Here is a 15,461-nt window from a genome sequence, read left to right as displayed (position 1 = left end):
ATTTTGTTTCTTCAAATCTTAGAGTAGGTACCAGTATTGACTACAATACCTAGAATTTTGTACCTGTCATTTTAATACTAATATTTTGAATTAAACAGTGACTTAAAAAAAATCCAAACAACTCCAGTAGTTCTCTCATAATGGGTAATTTCATTCTAGAGGTAGGGAAAACCAAGAAGAGGAACTTAGTTTCTTTTTTTTTTTTTTTGATGGGCCATCATTTTTAATCCTAGCTTGCACCCGGTGGGCAAGTAAAAAATAGACACTGGGCTCCAAAACCCACTCACATTCAGTGCTCACAAAGCTACTGACTTATCCGAGTTTCCTGGAATCAAAGGTTTCTAGCTCACCAGACTTATTCACCTCTGTTCCCCATCTCCTTCCTTCTCCCTGCACAAACTCTGCACTAACTGGCTTCTCACTCAACACTCCACCATCTTGGCTGCTTCTCCTGGCCTCTTCCACGTGGCCTTTCTCTGCTCTCTGCTCTCTAATGCTAATCTCAGGAACCAAGAGACTTTTTTTTTCATTTTTTTTTTTTTTGGAGAAAGGAAGAGAGATTCTCAAGGGGGAGATAAATAATTATAGATAAAATAAAATTAATAGTTAAGCAGAATATCAATGTTTTTGTTAGAGATTTTCAGTTATGACTATACCGATATTAGGGTAACTTGGCAATGATTCTACAACTGTATTTCATAATAAACTGTATAGACTGAACTGTTTAACCATTTTGAAGACTTCAATTTATTCATTTTAAGAATTTATTTGAAGGGGAAAAATAATGGAAAGTAAGCTGTAGGATTGCTTTTCCTGAATTCTAAATTTAGCTCAAACATATTTTTAATCTTCCATGCCAGGGATATTTTCTTTTCTTTTTTTTTTTAAACAGAGACAGAGAGAGAGAGAGAGAGTCAGAGAGAGGGATAGACAGGGACAGACAGACAGGAATGGAGAGATGAGAAGCATCAATCATTAGTTTTTTGTTGCAACAACTTAGTTGTTCATTGATTGCTTTCTCATATGTGCCTTGACCACGGGCCTTCAGCAGACCGAGTAACCCCTTGCTGGAGCCAGCAACCTTGGGTCCAAGCTGGTGAGCTTTTGCTCAAACCAGATGAGCCTGCACTCAAGCTGGCGACCTCTGGGTCTTGAACCTGGGTCCTCGGCATCCCAGTTCGACGTTCTTCCATTGTGCTCCTGCCTGGTCAGGCCTTTAGTTTCTTAATTATTAGTTTTAGTGGGAATTAAGTATACATCTTAAAATTCATAGTTCAGTGTTCTGTTTCTCAGAGAAGCAGCAACTCTTCCAGAAACCTCAGACATCTGTGCATCTGTTGTTACTTATGCATCTTCTTACTTGATTCACACTTGAATCCTAAGTGGTAAGTGTTAGCAACATTCTTACTGTACAGGTAAAGAAATTGGAATTCAGAGAAGTATCTAGTCCAAGTAATCACACTAGTAAATGGACCAATGCCAGTCTGTTAATTAGGGACCAGCCATGTAGATGAGGATTAGAGCATATTCCCTGAAGAGGTTCTACTCAAACTGATAATTTTTCTACTTTCATGATAGGATATATTCTTATTCTGAAAACACTGTGAATATGTTTTGAGGCCCAAGCATTTATTTGATCATGCTTAAAAAGAGGATGGTCTGCTCTGCCAGTGGTTTTAGATTTCTGGAAGACTGTGTTGCAAGGAACAGTTGAGAAGCCGCATGATGGTGAAACTAGTCAGTGTTCAAGAGTTTTACTTGTTAGATTTTAATGAGATTGTGTCATTCTTTGTCATGAATTCCCAAAGGATGATACATAACAATATTCGTAGAATCCCCATTCTGTAACAAAAACAACAACAAAATGATTTTGGATCATTTTTCACTTCGTTTTTTCTTCAAGTCAGATGTCCTAGGAAGAGCTTTAGGTGGGCTTACAATTCCTGAGTTGTAACCCTGAATACAAGTCTTCCCTGTAGCTTCACCTTGCTTTGTCCCTGAGCTTAGGTCTATCTATACTGCTCACAAAAATTAAAGGATATTTCAAAATGAATATGAAGCGATAAAGTATCGCATAATTTCTTTGAGCAGAATATTTATCTACCTGTCTCCTTATCTATCTATCTATCTATCTATCTATTCATCTATCATCTCTCTATCATCATCATCTAAAGGGATTCTATGCAATGACATGCTCTTTATTTATAGTTCTAGCTCCTATTCTGGGCTGTCTACTTGGTAAGCAGCTACTCTGGACTGTAATAAGCCTCTGGGACTCTCTTGTCCTTTTTGATGAGGCCTATGTCAGAAATAGACCTGATTGATTTGATATCTATGTCTTCTTTCCCCATCCCAGGACTGGGTCTCACTAGCCTTCTGGATCTTACCGGTCCAATGGAAGGTATAGGATGTCTTCTTTTAAAGCCTAGAACAGAACTGGGCCGAGCTGCCCATGCTTTACTTCATTTCCCCTGGGTCTGGATATGCCGTGTTTGAACTTGGCCTTCTGATGGACTGGGTGTCTAACTGGGAGACTTGCTGAGCTGCTTTTCAGTACTGGCCTGGAAAGAAGAAGAGAATGTGAACCTCCCTCAGTGCTCCACACTGGGCTTGTCATGGCCTACACTTCATGTGGCCCTCATTTGCTTGCCCCTGAGGCTCATTTTGGTCTGGGCCTGTGGCTTCACAGCTCTTGTTTGGATTGAAGGGGGGACCCTCAATATTACAATGAGTGAGCAGTGCTTTTAGAGTGCATCATGGAGACTCTTTCACATTCTTTAATTGGGATGCATGTAAGAGGTAGAAGAAAGAAGTCTAAACACTCAAACATCCAAAGCTGAGCAGTCTTGGCTATCTGGCCTTGTATGGTGACTCCATGTTTCCACTCCTCATTCCATTTAGTCCCTATCACAAATTGACATTCTGAAACCTGTCCCTTCCTGTCTGCTCCCTTTCTCTGAAAGAATATCACACTGCACTAGCACACCCAGGATGCTAGCTCCTCATGGTAGATCAGTGTGGAACAGAGAGCCCATTAGGGATTGGCACACTGAATTATGTGACAACCTTGCTGAAATATTTTCTATTGCATTTGATTGGCTCTTAGCGATTGGAATAAAGAGATGATAATGTAACAAAGAATGACTAGCATATGTTTTCAGCTTCTTTGATTCTTTGTAGGGTAGAATAGTTCAATAAAAAATAAAATTCACTTTCTGTCATTCTGTCTTTGGGATCAATAACCCTTGGTGCTATCATAATGTATCGGCAGCATTTGTCTCAGCATGGGAATTGGGTGAAAGTTCATAGAATGTTTTTCTTCAGATATTTCTGTTGAATTCTGCCTGATTCGGCAGCCAAATTGAAAAAAATCTCACTTGACTGTAATGATTAAGCCAAGTCTTTGCTGTGTGGTGTGGCCTTCTGAGTTGCCAGAGTTTGTGCTTGATGCAGTTTCTAAAGCCAGAGGTAGACTGGGCTTACTCTGTCTTGTTAGTCAGATCACCTTGAGAACAGAGGAGTGGATCCAGGTGCCCAGAAAAGGAGCTCAGAGTCTGAGCATAGGTGATTCCCATTTTATTTCCTGACTCCCAGTTCTACATCAGTTTAAGTCAATATTTACCTACTGATTCAACTTTGTTATGCAAATTTCATGACTTGATATGCAGATACAAATAGTGTATCCTAGTATATCTTTACATATCCTAGTCTTTTGTGCTCCCTGGTTGTTTTGCTACTGGCTTTAACTCTGTCAGGTCTCACTTGCAGTAGCTTCTTGTCTTTGATGCTCATCTACTTTGTATTTCAATTCTCAGAGCTGGCTGATTTCAGTGGATGCTGGCCAACCCCAGTGGTCTCAGGTTTAACACCCCATTTTTATGGAGTAATCTTGGATCCTAACATGCTGCTAAAAAAAATTTCATCCAACATATTTCCCAAAAACAAACTCTTCTTTTGCTATAATTTCTGCCTTCCTTCAGGATGTTACATTGATTCAGATATGGACAATGACATCCCTGAAGTATGGTGAAAGTCAGAGCCTCTCAATCATCTAAGAAGAATTAAGCCGTGCTGAGTACTATTTTATGTCAAATATATCTTAGTGCTCTGATTCTTTGAAACCTGATGGTGGATGAATAATATGTGTACTAATTCCATATTAATCAGACTATTTGATTAATACGCATAAGAACTGTAACAAACTGGCTGAAACAGGTTAGCCTTGCTGTGAGGCCTCCTGGAGTGATGAATAAGAGTAAGGCATTTCGTTTTTAATTGCTTAGACCCACAATGAGCAATATTTAATCCTGAGCCTAATTTACAAGCAGCTGTTGATTGAAACTCTGTTGCTAGTAAAATTGGATGCTTACAGACTGAAACTGGATTGCCCAGGTCCAATGATAAAAGGGAGAATTTTCATGGTATTCTCTTCTCTACCTTTTGAACTTTGAGCTATGTAACTGTATTTTATGTAGTCGAAACTGGAGAATGAAAGGAAAGAAGGAGAGGGAGGAAAGAAACACTTATAGGGAATAATACATCAGTTAAGTATTTCTAAGTCCTATGCTTCTCAAAAAGCACTGTGCAAAGCTCTTGGGAGATAAAAGTATATGTGAAAGGAGCTCTTCAGAGATTCCTATGTATGAGTCTTCAGGGAAACGATCTCTAACCCTCTCAACAGTCCCATAAAGTAGGCATTGTTATCCACATTTTGTAGGTAAAGAAATGGAAGCTGTTACTGGTTGAGCTGGGAGTTGGCCCAGTCTGACTCCAGCACTGTGTCTTGCTGCCTATCTTGCTTAGCTTGTGCTGCTATAACAAAACATTGCAGACTGGGTGTCCTAAGCAACAAACATTTCTCATCATTCTGGAGGCTGGAAAGTCCAGGTATGGGCAGATTCAGTGTCTGATAAGCATCTTCTTTATGGTTTGCAGATGGCTGCCTTCACTTGGCAGAGAGAGAGAGAGAGAGAGAGATCTGGTGTCTTCTTCACCTTATAAGGGAACCAATCCCATCATGGGTACTCTACTCTCATGATCTCATTCAAGACTAATTACCTCCCAAAGGCTCTACTTTCTAATACAATATAATCGCATTGGAGATTAGAGCTTCAACATAAGGATTTTGGGGTGGGGGCACAGACATTCAGTCCCTAACACTGCCTCTCCATCAGAGATGTGGCATAAGGGACCTGTAAATACTCCCTAGTGTCAGCTCACTGTTCAGAACTGGTCTTGAACAAAATTGTCATGTACAGGAAATTGTCTACAGTTCCCATCCTCCCAATCCCCTTTCCTTCTGTTGTCATGTTCTCTCCTTTCTTTTGTCCTCTTTCCTTTTCTTGGCCTACTAGAGCCATTGAGGTTTGCTCTTTCTTTCTTTCTTTCTTTCTTTCTTTCTTTCTTTCTTTCTTTCTTTTTATTTTTCCTTTCATCTTCTCTATATATTATTCATTGATTTTACAAAGAAACATTGATTTATTATCCTACTTATGTATGCATTAATTGGTTGATTCTTGTATGTGCCCTGACTGGGGATTGAACCTACAATCTTGGTGTATGAAGATGATGCTCAAACCAACTGAGCTACCCAGTCAGGGCAAGTCTTTCCATCTATTCACCCATCTATCCACCCATCCATGCACTCATCCATCCACCCACCCACCCACCTACTTACTATGCATACACTATGCACCTACTCATTCAGATATCACTGAGTACCTATTACATGTGAGGACTGGACTGTGTGCTTGGGTTATAAAGTTAAGCAAAATGGACACAGTTCCTGCCATCATGTAGCTTAAGAGGAAGAGAGGCATTTATGTATGAATATGTTTGGGAAACTCTACACACAATACTTATGTCCCCTTTGGTGGCTTGCCAGGCTCTCTAAATGCCCTTAGATGTCTAGATGTAACCATAAGGAAAATGGGTTTTGCAAGTGTGATTAATTTAAGAATCTTGAGTTAGGAAAATTATCCTGGGTTATCTGTGAGGGCTCTAAATTCAATCATAATGTCCTTATAAGATAGAAGCAGAAGGGGATCATCCCTGCAGCATAGAGCAGAGGGATGATGTGAAGATGGTGACAGAGATTGGAATTATGTGGTCACATGCCAAAGTTAGAGTTTTTTCCTTTCTTTTTTTAAACCTCTTGAATATGAAATCATAGTTCCCTCTGGTTTTTTTTATTTGAAGAATTGTTTCATGAAGAGTCAGTAACTTAAAATTTAATGTACAATCCCCTACAAAACAATATTTGAATTTAAATGGTGAGCTTTAGTCCAAAGAAGAAACGTGAAGAATTTTAGACATGCTGACATGACCTGCAGTGCAGTGATTTGGGGCAGCAGAAACCTTTGTGTCACTCACATCAAATAAGATAGTTGCTCATGCCAGCTGTGAAAAGACCGGCCCAACACAAACAGTGACAATGATAAAAGCAAAAGCAAAAACAAAAACAAGATCATAATGGAGTGGAACAGAAATGTGAAGGTGTGTGATAAAGACGATGTAGGGTGAGAGCAGTCAGAATGATAAATACTGTCGGGCTGGCTGATGGTGGCCCTTCAGAAACTCAAAAAATCATTCTTGTTTACTAGAGCATCTAACAGAAGATAGGAGAGCCTCACCCAGTCCCAGGAAAGCCACCCCTGCTTAGGCAACACGTACTACATTCCCTGAACTCATGCAGAACGTTTTTTTGATACTGTACCATTTAGCAACTACTTTCGCTGGCTTTGCTGGTTTCTAATTGTTTCAGTTTCCTCCATGGTTGCCCTGCCTCCTGACGAAGCTAGGTGTATGTGGGCTGGATATGGCACCCTGACGAGATTAGGTCTTAAGATGAGAAAACTGTGAATGTTGCCATAAGGGATATGGGTTTTACAGGTGTGATTAATTTAAGGATCTTGACATAGGGAAATTATCCTGGGTTATCTGGGTGGGCCTTAAATCCAATCACAAATGTCCTTATAAGAGAGAGGCAGAAGGGGTTCATCCCTGCAGCACAGAGCAGAGGGGTGATGGGAAGATGGTGGCAGAGATTGGAGTCATGTGGCCACATGCCAAGGAATACCAGCAGCCACCAAAAGCAAGAAGAGACAGGGAATGGATTCTCCCCCCAGAGCCTCTGAAAGGCACATGGCCTATCAACACCTTGACTCTAGACATCTGGTCTCCAGACTGTGACTGAATAAGTTTCTGTTGTTCTAAGCCATGGAGTTTGTGATGATTTTGTCACACCAACACAGGTTGTACACTCTCGAGGGCTGGTTGAAGTCTCCTCTGTACTTGGCTTGTACTCACTATTCAGAGTTCTGCACATAGCAAGTACTCAAATATTTGAGTACTCAAATGGACTTTTTCACTAATTCAGCAATTTAGAGCCTGAAGATTTGTATTTAAAATTTTATTGGAAGAGAAGTGAGACCAGCAGGATCTGGGTATTCATTTGTGAAAGAAGAAATTAATGCCCTGAGGCTTAGTCTCTCATGAGTTTATTGCATCTTGAAGCTTGGATTTACACCACCTTTTAATGTAACAATTCCTCTCCTGTGCTGGAATATTAATAATACCACCAAGAAGACTTTTATCTAACAGAACAAGAAAAGTGAGTTATTCTAGGCAATGGTTTGACATTTTAATTAGGCACTACGTTGCTGCTTGCTTTCTCTTCTTTTGCACTGACAATATCTGAATGACAGGGTTCTGGGATTTCTGGATCAAACACAAAATGCCTTCTGCTCAAATCTTCCATGAAATGTAATTTTGAAAGTATGAGCTTGGTTCTTGTTCAAGTCCACTTGGAATCCTCAGTGCATTTACTGGGACTAGCTGAATGGGAACTGCAGGACTATGTGCTACGGGAAATATAAACAGTTTGTTTTTCCATATAGAGAAGCTATCTGAAATCATCTGGAATCCTGGCTCGGTAGACTGGCCTGGTGGTGACCTTTATTCTTTCCAATTTTAGGGCATTTCGTACCGGTATTTTGTTTTTCTCTCCAAGGAAGACAAGATCTCCTCTAGACCATTCCTCTAGGAACTCAGTTGCATTGCAAAGCAAGTAGGAGTTAAATAAATTGCTACTACATTTTACCAGTTTTATTAACCTAATGACAAAGGAAAGGGAAATTACACGCCATGCGGCATTATGGTTAATGTGTTGATTTTGTGTTTGTTGACATATAGAGTACAGGTATTGGTTTCTTTACATATTTATTGTGAGGTTGATTTTATAAAGCACTTATACCATTGCCTAGTATCACATACAAATATTACTATACTACTAGAGTATGGAAAATGTAGTCCCTTTCACTATCTTCCTAAGAATGTATAGCAAACATTTACAGTAGTATGGCTAAACTAAAATTACAATTATTCTCCCCCTTGGTTATGTAGGTGGGTATGGTGAGCATTAGATTTAGAAGACACCTTTTTCCCCCTTTGAATTGAACTTGTATTTGCATAATTACCTTATCTTTTGATTAAGGTTGAAACTGACAGTGTTAGCTTTAAGACAACCCACCTCATATGTCCAGTTAATGAAATCCTTGGATTGCTGTTGGTACCATCCCTTCTCTGTCTTCCATATTTTAAATATGCTCCAAAATTTCATTTATGATGGTCCTTGACTTAACAATGGTTTGACCTAAGATTTTTTTACTTTATAATGGTACAAAATTGAAAACACATTCAGAAACTATACAACTGATACTCTGTCTTGCCAGCATTTCTTTTGGATATTGTATTGTGTTTTCACATCCCATCATATCTACAAAATACCCACTTGTGTCTCCTGCTTCTGGTGAGAAGAAGAGGACGGCAGTTGGTAAGACTCAAGATAACTGCCCATGTTCTGAGCATGTTTAAGGTAGGCAAGGCTAAGCTGTGATATTTGTCAGGTTTGGTGGTGTACTGTGTACATTTTTGACTTACAATATTTCACTTTACCATGGGTTTATTGGGATGTAACCTCATCATAAATTGAGAAGACTGTATTTTTTACTACTAATAGTTACAGCCTTATCACCAAAGTATTAAGTGGGGTGATTGGGGCCTTGCTTAAAGGGTTCACTATAAAATTCCCTGGGGACAGGTCCATGTACTAGAGATTGTATTATTTTACCTGAGTCATAGTAGTTGCTCAATGAACAAGTTGGACTGACTGAATAAATAATTGAATAATGATTAAAATCCACAAATTTGATGTCAGCAAAGCCTTAACTAACAATTTAGGTGTCCTGGGCTCATGCCAGTGTTATAAGTCATCTTGTGGTTGTGATGAGCACAGAAGAATCTTCTTAACAGTTTATTCATGCCCTCCAAAAGAAGTATAATGTAAGCAACAAAAATAAGCCACATATGTACTTTGTAATTTCCTAGAAGTCACATTAAATGATTGTCTAGAAGTCACATTAAATGATGTATTTTATTTAACTCAAAATATTGAAATATAATTTCAACATGTAATTAAAATAAAAATTATTATTATTATTATTTTTTAGAGAGAGAGAGAGAGAGAGAGGACAGACAGAAAGATAGGGAGAGAGCTGAGAAGCATCAACTCATTGTTGAGGTACTTTAGTTGTTCATTGATTGCTTTCTCAAATGTGCCTTGACCAGGGGGTTACAGCAGAGTGAGTGACCCCTTGCTCAAGCCAGAGACCTTGGGCTCAAACCAGCAACCTTGGGCTTCAAGCCAGTGAAGCTAGGCTCAAGCTAGCAACCATGGCATCATGTCTATGAGCCTGCACTCAAGCCAGCTACCTCAGGGTTTTGAACCTGGGTTTTCAATATCCCAGGTCGACTATCCACTGTGCCACCACCTGGTCATGCTAAAATAAAAATTATTAAGATATTTTACATTCTTTACTCTTTATATTCTTGTGTAAATTTTGTACTTTGAGTACAGCTCAATTTAGCTTATCCTCATTTCAAGAGGGTAGGGGCTATGATAGTGGATAGTGCATGTTTACATTACCTGGAGGATTCTATTTTAAAACATTCTTGTTTACTAGATGTAAAATTTGGACTTCATAAACTATTGAGTGAGATACATTTATAGTCTTGTCAATGAACTGATAGAAAAATATTTTCAGCTATGCAACTGAAATGAAATTTACAAAATAAAAATTTGTCATTTAGTGATATATAATGCTCTTTAAATTTTGCAATCTATGAGAAATCTTCCATTAATCTGAAATTTAGATTTTCTCTTGTGCTATTGTGGGGCAAGTTACTTATCTTCTCTTAAGCCTCAACTTCCTCTTCTGTAAAAATGAGATAATACTTGCCTCCATGTATAGCAATAACCTTTGCAAGGAATTTAATGCTGAAACACTCATTTCTCATTGTTAGCTAGAATTAGTTCTTCTTTAGTATTTTCTTTTGCACCCAAACTCCACAGGAAAAAAAATTGGTGATTCCTCTATTTGCTAATCTTTTCATAATATTCCCCCCCCCCCAAAGTCAGCTTCTCATTGTGGTGAGAACTTGATGAGATTATTTGATGAAAATAACATAATTGACATTAAAAACAGTAAGTTCAACATGGGCTGCTCCAGGTAGCTCCCGTACAGGGATTTGTGAAAAGTGTCAACTACAAGGCTGGCATGTACATCTAGAAAAACTTGGGAGACCCTTAGTTAACTTTCTTGAGCTAATGAACTGAATTTGCAGACTCCATTAATTCATTTCCATTAAATATATACTGACATCAAGCCAACAACTGTGATCTAGTGGAGAAAGGTAATCATAATAGAGAACTGATTACAGACATATCTAGACTGTTAATTCTGTCTAGGGCTTATTTCACTCTCCGCTGATTTCATAAATTTTGGGAATATGAAATATATGATAGGAAAATATTCTTAGCCATTGTTTACCTTGCTTTGGGTAAGGGTGAAACAAATAGTAAGAAATCCCTGGAAATAGAAGGTAAAATTTCTTTCAGTATTCTATCAAAACTCATCTGAGCTTGGTCAAATACTTGTCAGTTTTTTTTTGTTGTTGTTGTATTTTTCTGAAGCTGGAAACGGGGATAGACAGTCAGACAGACTCCCGCATGCGCCCGACCTGGATCCACCCGGCACACCCACCAGGGGGCGACGCTCTGCCCACCAGGGGGCAATGCTCTGCCCCTCCGGGGTGTCGCTGTCTCAACCAGAGCCACTCTAGCACCTGGGGCAGAAGCCAAGGAGCCATTCCCAGTGCCCGGGCCATCTTTGCTCCAGTGGAGCCTCGGCTGTGGGAGGGGAAGAGAGAGACAGAGAGGAAGGAGAGGGGGAGGGGTGGAGAAGCAGATGGGTGCTTCTCCTGTGTGCCCTGGCCGGGAATCGAACCCGGGACTTCTGCACGCCAGGCCGACGTTCTACCATGGAGCCACCGGCCAGGGCCTGTTTGTTTTTTAAATGATATAAATTGTTTGGAATATAGATATCCTCTTATGCTTGCTAAGAAATTTTGAATAACTTAAGTACTTTTATGAACATGTAGTCATTGATTCTAAGTATGGTGATCTTTGTGATAAACGTGGGTGACCACCAGAAGTCTGTTCTTGGGGATCCACAGTCAGTTTGCTGTTGCTTTCATGAATATTTAGGTGGTGTTTTATTCTCCTTTAATTGTTGGTGGAAAAGTACTTATCAAAGGAAGAATTTATAATTTCAACAACACTTGGCAAAACCCTGCCAGACTTAGTGAGACTATTATAATTATTGAGGCTGGCATTGTTAAGATTCTTCTATATATGTGTGTATTTTATCAGCACCACGCTCTAACCAACTGAGCTAACCGGCCAGGTTATATGTGTATTTTTAAAACTTTTGTTTGGCTAGTATCAATTAAACTTTGGCCTCCACACAGTTGGACTTTGGAAAAGAATTGTTAACTTGGTGGTTGAAAACAGAGCTGTAACAAACTAACATGCTTTAATGAAAGCACATGTTAAATACTATATTTTTAAATTAATAAATGAATAAATAAATAAATAAATTTTTTCTTTTCATTTTTATGTAAGTGAAAAATATATACACAGAAATGCACAAAACTGGCTCTTGTATTTCCTTTATTTTGCATAACAACAGATGATTGTTTAGTTGAAGTAAACATTCATTTAAATGGAGAAAATGGAGCCACTCTTAGCCTTTCCTTTAAAATATTCCTGTGAAAATATTTGGGTACTAATGATAGTGAGCCTGCATCATGATAAATGCAACTGTTTCCCTTTTCTCTGAACCACTGGTTGGAAAAACCATATATTTGGCTTATTTTGGGATAAGTGAAAGTTGGCAAGCCTCATGTATTTTCTTTGAGGGTAATCAGTCTGAGGGACCCTTTTGCTGTGAGGTTAAGGACATTGACATCTCTCCTGATCTTTGCTTTGACATAGGCCACCTTCATGGAAATGTTGGAAACAGTTCTCTGAGAGAGGATAGTTTGTCTGCTTCTCCACTGCATGTTATCTTGTGTAGAATGTGCACAGAAAAGGAACAACCTCTGCAGAACTTTTGGAACAAATTGGATCCCTGTGGCATTGGAGGGGGTGTGTGTGTGAGATGGGTGCATATATTCCCTCCTGTGGAAATAAGATAATTGCTCTGCAGTGTCTCTCTGAGTCAGGAAGCACTTACCGAGCTAGAGATAGCATATGTAAGCTTAAGAAAAATGAGGCAGTTTATTTGGGGCAGGGGAAGAAGAAAGAAGAAAAGAAGCGGTGACTTAAAAATAGATATTTGATTTTCTTTGTCTACACACAAATCTGTGTTTTATTAACTTTGTAAAGAAACCCAGTAGGCTTGGGGCGATGGACACACAATAAAATATACAGATGTTGTATTATGGAATTGTACACCTGAGACCTATATAATTTTATTAGCCAATGTCACCCCATTAAATTCAATTAAAAAAAAAAGAACAAAGTAGAATGGGTGGGTGGATATTGTATACTACCATATTCAGCTTTATTTTTATACTCGGTAGCTACTCATACTAAGTAGTGCAAAAAAAAAAAAAAAAAGAATAAAGAAAAAACAAAGGTATATGAACCAACATTAAAAAGAAAGAAAGAAACCTAATAGGTATGAACCACTTTTCCATCTTGAAATTGAGTTTTTTAAACTTTTGTTTCAGCTTTATTAGGAAAATAGTTGAGAGTAGAGTAATTTTCCTCTCAGGGCCTAAGCTCATAATCATTTGGTAAGTCACCCTCATTATCAAGGGAGCAAGAAGCAGGTCTAGCTGATGTTTTTGAACCCGATATTTATTGTATGAAATATTGATCAATTGATGGATTAGCAGGAAATCCTGGGATAAGGTAATTTCCTTTATGATAATGACAAACTGTATCTCATTTACTTTTGTAGAGGGCTTTGTTTTCACTTTGTGATTACTGACCCTGGATTGAAGATTCACATTTTCTTTTTTTTTAAGTGAGAGGAGATAGTGAGATTGACTCCCAATGCGCTCTGATTGGGATCCACCTGGTAACAACTCTCTAGGGCTGATGTTTAAATCTCAATTGAACTATTTTTAGCACCTGAGGCTGATGTGCTCAAACCAACTGAGCCATCCTCAGCTCCTGGGGCCAACACTCGAAACAATGGAGTCCTTGGCTGTGGGAAGGGAAGAGGGAAAGAATGGGGAGCGTAGCAAATGGTCACTTTTTTTGTGTGCCCTGACTGGGAATCAAACCTGGGATGTCCATATGCTGGGCTGATGCTCTATCCATTGAGTGAACCGGCCAGGGTCACCTTTTATACTAAATGATACTTAAGGATACTTGGTATATTTTATAATTTAACAGTTTCATTCTCAACAATAGAGCCCTGGATGTCAGTCTTTATTAAGCCAATAAATTTTAATTTACTTGCTTTTAAAAATTTGTTTCAAAAGCCCTGACAGTAGGATGTATAAATAGATTTAATGCAGATTTCAAATATTTTTCTTTGAATGTAAATTGGCAATAGCCAATTTACTTACTGACTCTGAGCTATGAAAGCATTTAAGTTGATGTTATTAGCAATGCTCTACACTCTCAGAGATGGTTCAGTTCATTCTGAAACAGGTCCTGGGATTGTGAGAGAGGTGAGAGTGGTTCTTTCCACACAAACTGAGTGATTTCCCTAAGATTAAGTTATACTCTTAAGTTAAAGCTTCACCCTACTATGCAGATAGCCCCTTCTTGCTTTTATGATTCAGGTGGTCATTCAAGAGAAGGTAGTATCAGTTTTTTTTTAATTCTAGTTTATTAATCTTCTTGTGAAATATCTGCACAATCACCACATAAAGCCACTGAAGAATCTTTATTCCTTTGTTGTCCAATCCTCAGCTCACTTTTTACTAGCACCAAACACTGGCCTTGATATTCACCCTAACTCTCTTTGTTCTGTTCTTGCCTTCCTGTTTTCTTGAGGTCTTTTTCTTCTTATACAGGCCATGTCTTGCAGGTCTGTGTTTGGGTTCATTTTTCTTTTCATAATCCAAGGAATTATGTATTATGCCAAAGCCAGTTGTCTTGACACCATCAAAATGGCTTCTGAATCCAAATATGATGATGACATCTGGTGTGGTCTTATACACTTTGGCTACTTTTTCCTGAATTTCTGTCTTAGGTACTGTTGCCTTCCTAGGGTGAAGGACATCAGTGACCATTTGTTTCTGTGGAAGTACTCTGTTGGTCATGAACTTCCTGATTTGGATAGTTACTGTGTTCTTCATGATGGTGGCATTCCTCAAGCAGGCAGAAAGGAAAAGAGAGCCACTCTTCACTGCCCAGTCACATCAACATCTACAGAAGGACCCCGGCAACTGGGGCAGGAGGGCCTGGCCAACCTTGGAGTCGGAATCAGTTTTAAGGAATATTTCTGATTAGTAGAGTTGGAATTTCCCTGAAAGGTTTGACTCCTTTACTTTTTATCATAGTCAGGTACTGAGCACTGGAGACTTGCAACAAAATAATTTAGAAATGTTGAAGACCCTATACTATTAAGTCTATTCCAATATACTGAAGTTTTTTTTTGTTTTTTTTTTTTTAAGGTTTTTTTTTAATTTTTATTTATTCAATTTTTTAGAGAGGAGAGGGAGAGAGAGAGAGAGGAGAGAGGGAGAGGAGAGACAGAGAGAGAGAAGGGGGAGGACTGGAAGCATCAACTCCCATATGTGCCTTGACCAGGCAAGCCCAGGGTTTCAAACCGGCGACCTCAGCATTTCCAGGTTGACGCTTTATCCACTGGGCCACCACAGGTCAGGCAATATACTAAAGTTTTTATAGTTACCCTTGCATGCAGTAAAAGCAAAGCACTCAAACTCCATTAATTATTAGGGTTTCTTGCAGGCATAGAAGGGCCATGACAAAGCATAGTGTTGCCTTCAAGATCCTGGCTTTTAAAGCATAATTCTTAGTCCTGTAAGACCTTTGTCATCTGGCTTAGTCTGTGTTCCTGAAATATAAATTCTGT

The 15,461-nt window shown here is 38.9% G+C and overlaps 1 long non-coding RNA gene and 1 pseudogene across 1 annotated transcript in view; one reads left to right on the top strand and one right to left on the bottom strand.

Moving 5' to 3' along the window:
* LOC136330831 (uncharacterized) overlaps window positions 1-15,461 on the top strand; it is a 508,264-nt gene that overhangs the window by 18,592 nt on the left and 474,211 nt on the right. The window lies entirely within an intron of this gene.
* On the bottom strand, window positions 14,344-14,721 carry LOC136328676 (small ribosomal subunit protein eS24 pseudogene; annotated as a pseudogene).

Source organism: Saccopteryx bilineata, chromosome 3, assembly GCF_036850765.1.
Source record: "Saccopteryx bilineata isolate mSacBil1 chromosome 3, mSacBil1_pri_phased_curated, whole genome shotgun sequence".
Taxonomy (NCBI): Eukaryota; Metazoa; Chordata; class Mammalia; order Chiroptera; family Emballonuridae; genus Saccopteryx; species Saccopteryx bilineata.
This window is presented reverse-complemented; position numbering and strand designations above follow the sequence as displayed.